Source organism: Otolemur garnettii, unplaced genomic scaffold (genome assembly GCF_000181295.1).
Source record: "Otolemur garnettii isolate 467f Iridium unplaced genomic scaffold, OtoGar3 scaffold00095, whole genome shotgun sequence".
In the NCBI taxonomy this organism is placed as follows: Eukaryota; Metazoa; Chordata; class Mammalia; order Primates; family Galagidae; genus Otolemur; species Otolemur garnettii.
This window is the reverse complement of record NW_003852490.1, coordinates 2687912-2694700: the sequence shown is the minus strand read 5'-3', so window position 1 is coordinate 2694700 and position 6789 is coordinate 2687912. Positions and strand designations below refer to the sequence as shown.

At 44.4% G+C, this 6789-nt stretch overlaps 1 long non-coding RNA gene across 1 annotated transcript in view; it reads left to right on the top strand.

Moving 5' to 3' along the window:
- Window positions 1-469: 469 nt before the first annotated feature.
- LOC111727137 overlaps window positions 470-6789 on the top strand; it is an 18058-nt gene continuing 11738 nt past the window's right edge. Inside the window, exon 1 of the long non-coding RNA XR_002774762.1 lies at window positions 470-499. This is a non-coding gene — a long non-coding RNA (uncharacterized LOC111727137). The remainder of the gene's footprint in view (window positions 500-6789) is intronic.

The window sequence follows — 6789 nt, the reverse complement described above, 5'->3', positions numbered from 1 at the left end:
GGTCCGGGCTGGGGATTCGAACCCGCCACCTTAGGTGTATGTGGCTGGCGCCTTAGCCGGTTGAGCCACAGGCGCCGAGCCCTTTTTTTTTTTTTTCTCTTAAGACAGAGTTTTACTGTGTTGCCCTCAGTAGAGTGCCATAGTGTCACAGCTTACAGCAACCTCCAACTCTTGGGCTTAAGCGATTCTCTTGCCTCAGCCTCCTGCAGAGCTGGGACTGCAGATACCTGCCACAATGCCCAGCTATTTTGGGGGTTGTCAACTGCTATTTTGCAGTTGTCATTGTTGTTTAGCAGGCCTGGACTGGGTTCAAACCTGCCAGCCTCAGTGAATGTGCTTGGCACCCTACACTGAACTACGGGCACCAAGCCTATTGAAAAGTTCTTAATAATTTTGTACATAAATTAACAGCTTTTAAAATAGTAATTAAGTATGACAGCATATTGCTCTTGCAATAAAAAATACACATTTGTGGCAGCACCTGTGACTCAAAGGAGTAGTGCACCAGCCCCATATGCCGGAGGTGGCAGGTTCAAACCCAGCCCTGGCCAAAAACTGCAAAAAAAAAAAAAAACAACCACATTGGTACTTCAACCTATTGATAGAATTTCATCATTCAAGGGCATACAAAGAGATTTCCATTCCAAGTTACATCTAGAATGTGCAACTGTATTTGAAAATCACTTTCTAGACACTAACAATAATTCAGATAACATGTCTTGTTTGTGTAACTGACATTGTGGCACTAAACAACTATGATTTGTCCACACAAGCACATGATCATTAACCTTGACGACACAACCACATGACCTTGAACCCTGGACCAGAAACCAGAAATGATACTAAAATCGCCATTCAGCTGTTGGGCCTTCCAAAAAGCAAAGCTGAGGCAGAAATTGTAGTGCTTCCTTCATCTTGAAAAGTGTAAAATATGCAGACACTGGCTCAGCGACAGTAGCTCACTGGCTAGGGCACCATCCACGTACACCAGGGCTGGCGGGTTTGAACCCTCCCCAGGCCGGCCAAACAACAATGACAACTACAACAACAACAGAAAAAAAAAAAATAGCTGGGCATTGTGGCAGGTGCCTGTGATCCCAGCTATTTGGGAGGCTGAGGCAAGAGAATTGCTTAAGCCCAACAGTTGGAAGTTGCTGTGAGCTGTGATGCCATGGCACTCTACCCAGGATGACATAGTGAGACTGTCTCAAAAAAATAAATTAATTAAATTAAATTTAAAAATGAAATAAAATAATAAAATATGCAGATCTGATCTTCAATTCAGTAGAGACTAAAATAAAATAAAATATGCAGACACACCTGATTTTGTTTAGGGGTTGTGTGGATATGTATCACAATTACAAAGGTATATCTGAGAATAAACCTGAACCAAAGGCATGAATTTTGTTCTTTTAGGGGAAAAGTAGGATGCACCTGGGAAAAAATATATAAAAGAGCCAATTGCTTTTGTAATGTTTCGCTTTGTTTTGTTTTGTTTTAGAAATAGGGTTTTGTTCTGTCTCCCAAGCTAGAGCACAGTGGTGTGATCATAGCCCCATGCCAGGTTAAATCTCTGGGCTCAAGTGATCCTACACCTCAGCTGGTAGGATCAGGTATCACCACCACACCTGGCTACTTTTTTTTTTTTTTTTTCAGAGGCAGGGTCTTGTTATTTTGCCCAGACTCCTCTTGAACTTCTAGCCTTACACAGTCCCTCAGCCTCCCAAAGTGCTAGGGTTACAGGCATGAGCCACCCACATCTAGCTAATTCTTAAGCAAGATTTGGAACTTGACTGATTATTGTATTACTGTCTATTCTTTTTTCCATGCCTCAAAAATTTAATAACAAAAGAACAAGAAAAATAGCTGATAATAAAAAATTGATTTTTAAGAAGCCCATATAATTTAGAAGCCAGAAATATTACTTTCTTATTTATGAACTTTCTAAATTGGAAAAAGATTTAAGAATGGGGATTTATCTTTTCTTCAGAGATGAAATTATGAGGTTTTTATTTTTATTTTTTTTTATTTTTGAGACAGAGCCTCAAGCTGTCCCCTGGCATCACAGCTCACAGCAACCACCAACTCCTGGGCTCAAGCGAGTCTCCTGTCTCCGCCTCCCAAGTAGCTGGGACCACAGGCGCCCGCCACAGTGCACAGCTATTTTTTGGTTGCAGCCGTGATTGTTGTTTGGCGGGCCTGGGCTGGATTAAAATCTGCCCGCCACCTTGGGTGTATGTAAGCCACAGGCACCGAGCTGAAATTATGAGTTATTAAAGCATCCATTTAGTAACTTATTTAAATCTCAAAAACTGAGATAAAAACAAGAATAAAACTTACTATATAGTCAGTCTGTTTTGGGGGTGGGGGGTTGAGACAAAGCCTCAAGCTATCACCCTGGGTAGAGTGCCATGGCATCACAGCTCACAGCAACTCCAACTCCTGGGCTTAAGCAATTCTCTTGCCTCAGCCGCCTATGTAGCTGGGACTACAGGCGCCCGCCACAATGCCTGGCTATTTTTTGATTGTAGTTGTCATTGTTGTTTGGCAGGTCCGGGCTGGATTAAAATCTGCCAGCTCTGGTGTATGTGGCTGGTGCCTTAGCTGCTTTAGCTACAGGCGCCAAGCCATAGTCAGTCATTTTTAATGGCAAACTGGTACACAATGTCTCTCAGCTGTGGTGTCTCTCAGGTGTGATAGTAATTAAAAGCAAAGGAAAAAAATAAAAAACAAAGAAAAGAAAAGAAAAAGAAAAAGTATAGCTAAGAGGAAAAGAAACTTGTAAAAGGTTTTGGAGGAGTCAGAAAAAAAAGAAAAGAAACTTGGTAGTTTGATCATGATTGAAAGCAAATGAACAAGATTCAAATCTGCAATTTTCAGGAGGAAGATCTTTATTTTAGCAGTATATAACCCAATATCAAAAGCCAACTCACCACGATGCTCCCTCACTTCTGTTTGGGCACAGTTTTCTTTTTTTTTAGTGTTACCTGGTACAAATTTTCTGTTTTTCTTCACAGCGCCTCAAATTGCTGACCAGAAAGGCTTGGTCCTGGAACCCCTTGGTTATAGTCAGTCTGTGTTAAATAATAACCCCATTTCCTGTTTTCTCTCTTTTCTTACACAACAGCAGGTAGAAGAGGAGCAGGATGTGGCAGATGGAATTTTGCAACAGTAATGAAAGCAGTGACTCTGAGCCTTAGGCCTGTTTGCTCCGTTTCCATTTCAGAAGATTGTCTGGCGCTCACACACGCGCGCGCTCTCTCTCTCTCTCTCTTTCTTTTGGCTTTAAGCTGAGCAGCTTTTATTTTGGGATTGTTTAAACATTTCTTGATAACATTTTATTTCTTATAATGATTCAAGCAGTGATTTGTAATACAATCTAAGATTTTCCTGAATTTTACAACTCAGATGACTTGGTAACTCTTGCAATTAAAGAGATCTCAAAAAGAATGTCCTCTGGCATCTTCCCACAAGCCCTCATATGAGAAAAGCGCCTGAGGAGGGCTCATCATTTTGTCAGTTAGGGATTGATTGCAATGGTTGAGCACACGAGGGTTTCTTCTCACACATAAAGGAGATTCAGGGGTATGTAATCCAGATGACATGGAGGTTCCGTGGGCATCAGAGACCCAGGCTCTTTCTTTCTTCTCCACCATCCATATGGTAGACAATGATGCTAGAACTCCAGCCCCCACATTCATCCTGCAGGCGTGGAGAAAAGGGGAAAGACAAGGAAGTGCATTCGGCTGCGTGTCTCTCTTTTAAGAAGCCCAGAAGGCTGTCTCTTGCAAATAACGCTTAAAGCTGTGCAGAGACTAAAGAAGAAAAAAGGCCCCCAGTTGGCCACTTCAGGCCACGGGTCGTTTTTGGTTTTGTTTTTAATTAAAGCCTTGCTTCTAAGCAAGATCTTCAATTTGGTTTTAAGTCTTTGTTGAGTGCCGTGGAGTTCAAACTCTCGGGCTCAAGTGATCCTCTTGCCTCAGCCTCCCAAGTAGCTGGGACTACAGGCACCTTCCACAATGCCTGGCTAGTTTTCCTATTTTTGGTAGAGATGGGGTCTGGCTCTTGCTCAGGCTGGTCTAGAATTCCTGCGCTCAGGCAATCCACCTGCCTTGGCCTCCCAGAATGCTATGATTACAGGTGTGAGCCACTGAGCCTAGTTTTGAGCCTTACAACTTTATTTCTACTTTATAAAGTTCACCTACCTTAAAGAAAGGCTGAACTGCAAAAAACAGCCAAAATTTAGAAAATAGCATGAGTATTTAACACAAAATGAGGTGTTTGGAAATTCTGCTTTCAGTCTGGGTCTGAGGCTTATTCCTATAATCTCAGCACGTTGCAAGGCAGGAGGTGCAAGAATTGTGTGAGACCAGGAGTTCAAGGTCAGCTTGGGAAACATAGCAAGACCCATCTCTATAAAAAGTTTTAAAAGTGCGGTGCCTGTGGCTCAAAAGGGTAAGGTGCCGGCCCCATATGCTGAAGGTGGGGGGTTCAAACCCAGCCCTGGCCCAAAAAAAAGTTTTAAAATTAGTTGTGTGTGGTGGTTTCTCAGCTTCTTGGGAGGCTAAAGCAGGAGGATCACTTGCTGTGATCACACCACTGCAATCCAGCCTGGGTGACGGTGAGACCCCAGCTCAAGAAAAAAAAGAAATGCTGCTTTCCCTGAAGGCTCTATGGAATCAATTCCTTCACAATTCTACTATAGCAAATGACTTGCCTTTGATGACATATTTAAATTTGTCACAGCAACCCAATGAAAGCAATAAAATCTTAGATTGTATTCTGTTATTTGTCACAGCTCACAGCAACCTCCAACTCCTGGGCTCAAGCGAGTCTCCTGCCTCAGCCTCCCAAGTAGCTGGGACTACAGGCGTCCGCCACGATGCCCAGCTATTTTTTGGTTACAGCCGTCATTGTTGTTTGGCAGGCCTGGGCTGGATTCGAACCCACCACCTTAGGTGTATGTGGCTGGCGCCTTAGCTGCTTGAGCTACAGGCGCCGAGCCTTATTTATTTATTTATTTTCTTTTTTATTTTCTTTTATTATTTTTTTTTAGAGACAGAGTCTCACTTTCTTGCCCTCAGTAGAGTGCTATGGCATCACAGCTCACAGCAACCTCCAGCTCCTGGGCTTAGGCAATTCTCCTGCCTCAGCCTCCTGAGCAGCTGGGACTACAGGTGCCCGCCACAACACTCAGCTATTTTTTTGCTGCAGTTTGGCCAGGGCTGGGTTTGAACCCGCCACCCTTGGTATATGGGCCCGACACCCTACTCACTGAGCCACAGGTGCCACCTTTCATTTTTATTTTTTATTTGTCTAGAGGTGGGGTCTCGATCTTGCTCAGGCTGGTCTCCAACCTGTGAACTCAAGCAATTCACCTGCCTTAGCCTCCCAGAATGCCAGTCACCTTCAGTTGCCCCCCAGCCCCAGTAGAGTGTTATGGTACCATAGCTCACAGTAACCTCAAACTCTTGGGCTCAAGAGTACATCCCGAGTATCTGGGACTACAGGTACCTGCTACAACACTGGGCTATTTTTAGAGATGGAGTCTTACTGTTGCTCAGGCTGGTCTCAAACTCCTGAGCTCAGGCAATCCACCTGCCTCAGCCTCCCAGAGTGCTAGGATTACAGCTATGAGCCACCACAGCTGACTCTAATGTGTCCCTTTACAGATAAAAAGGGATAGGTACAAGTAGCAGAATCCTTTTGCCCCATTTGTTGCTCTTCTTCCTTCTTTCTGGAAAGCAGCCATTGAGGGCTGCAGGTAGTTGGCGACATGAGGTAACAAGCATGAGGAGAAAAGCTAAAATACTAAGAAAGGTGGCATCGAAAGACTAAAAGAGCCTGGTCCCTATGCTGGATTGCTCATCTCTGGGCTTCTCATTATGTAAGAAAAATGGAAGTCTTTCTTGCTACCATACTGTTACTTGCTTTTGAAACAGGTATCCTGGGGCCAGGCACATGGCTCATGCCTGTAATCCTAGCACTCTGGGAGGCCAAGGCAGGAGGATTGCTTGATCTCAGGAGTTCAAAACCAGCCTGACCGAGAGGGATACCTTGTCTCTAAAAATAAATGGATACTGTGGTGGGCACCTGTAGTCCTAGCTACTTGGAAGCCTGCAGCAAGAAGATCTCTTGACACCAAGAGTTTGAGGTTGCTATGATACTGTGACACTCTACCAAAGGTGACAAAGTGAGACTTAGCCTCACTTTGTCTAAAAAAAAAAAAAAAAAACGACTGGGCCTGGTGGCTCACGCCTATAATCCTATCACTCTGGTAGGCCAAGGAGCTCACAGGTTGGAGACCAACCTGAGCAAGATCTAGACCCCACCACTAAAATTAGCCGGGTGTTGTGCTGGGCTCCTATAGTCCCAGCTACTCAGGAGGCTGTGGCAAGAAAATCTCTCTCTCTCTCTTTTTCTTTTTTCCCCCAAGATCTCTTAACACCAAGAGTTTGAGGTTGCTATGATACTATGACACTCTACCAAGGTGACAAAGTGAGACCTATCCTCACTTTGTCTAAAAAAAAAAATGGGCTGGGCGCCTGTGGCTCAAGTGGCTAAGGCGCCAGCCACATACACCTAAGGTGGCGGGTTCAAATCTAGCCCAGGCCTGCCAAAACAACAATGCCAGCTACAACCCAAAAAATAGCCGGGCATTGTGGCCGGCGCCTGTGGTCCCAGCTACTTGGAAGGCTGAGGCAGGAGACTCGCTTGAGCCCAGGAGTTGGAGGTTGCTGTGAGCTGTGATGCCACGGCACTCTACCCAGGGGGATAGCTTAAAGCTCT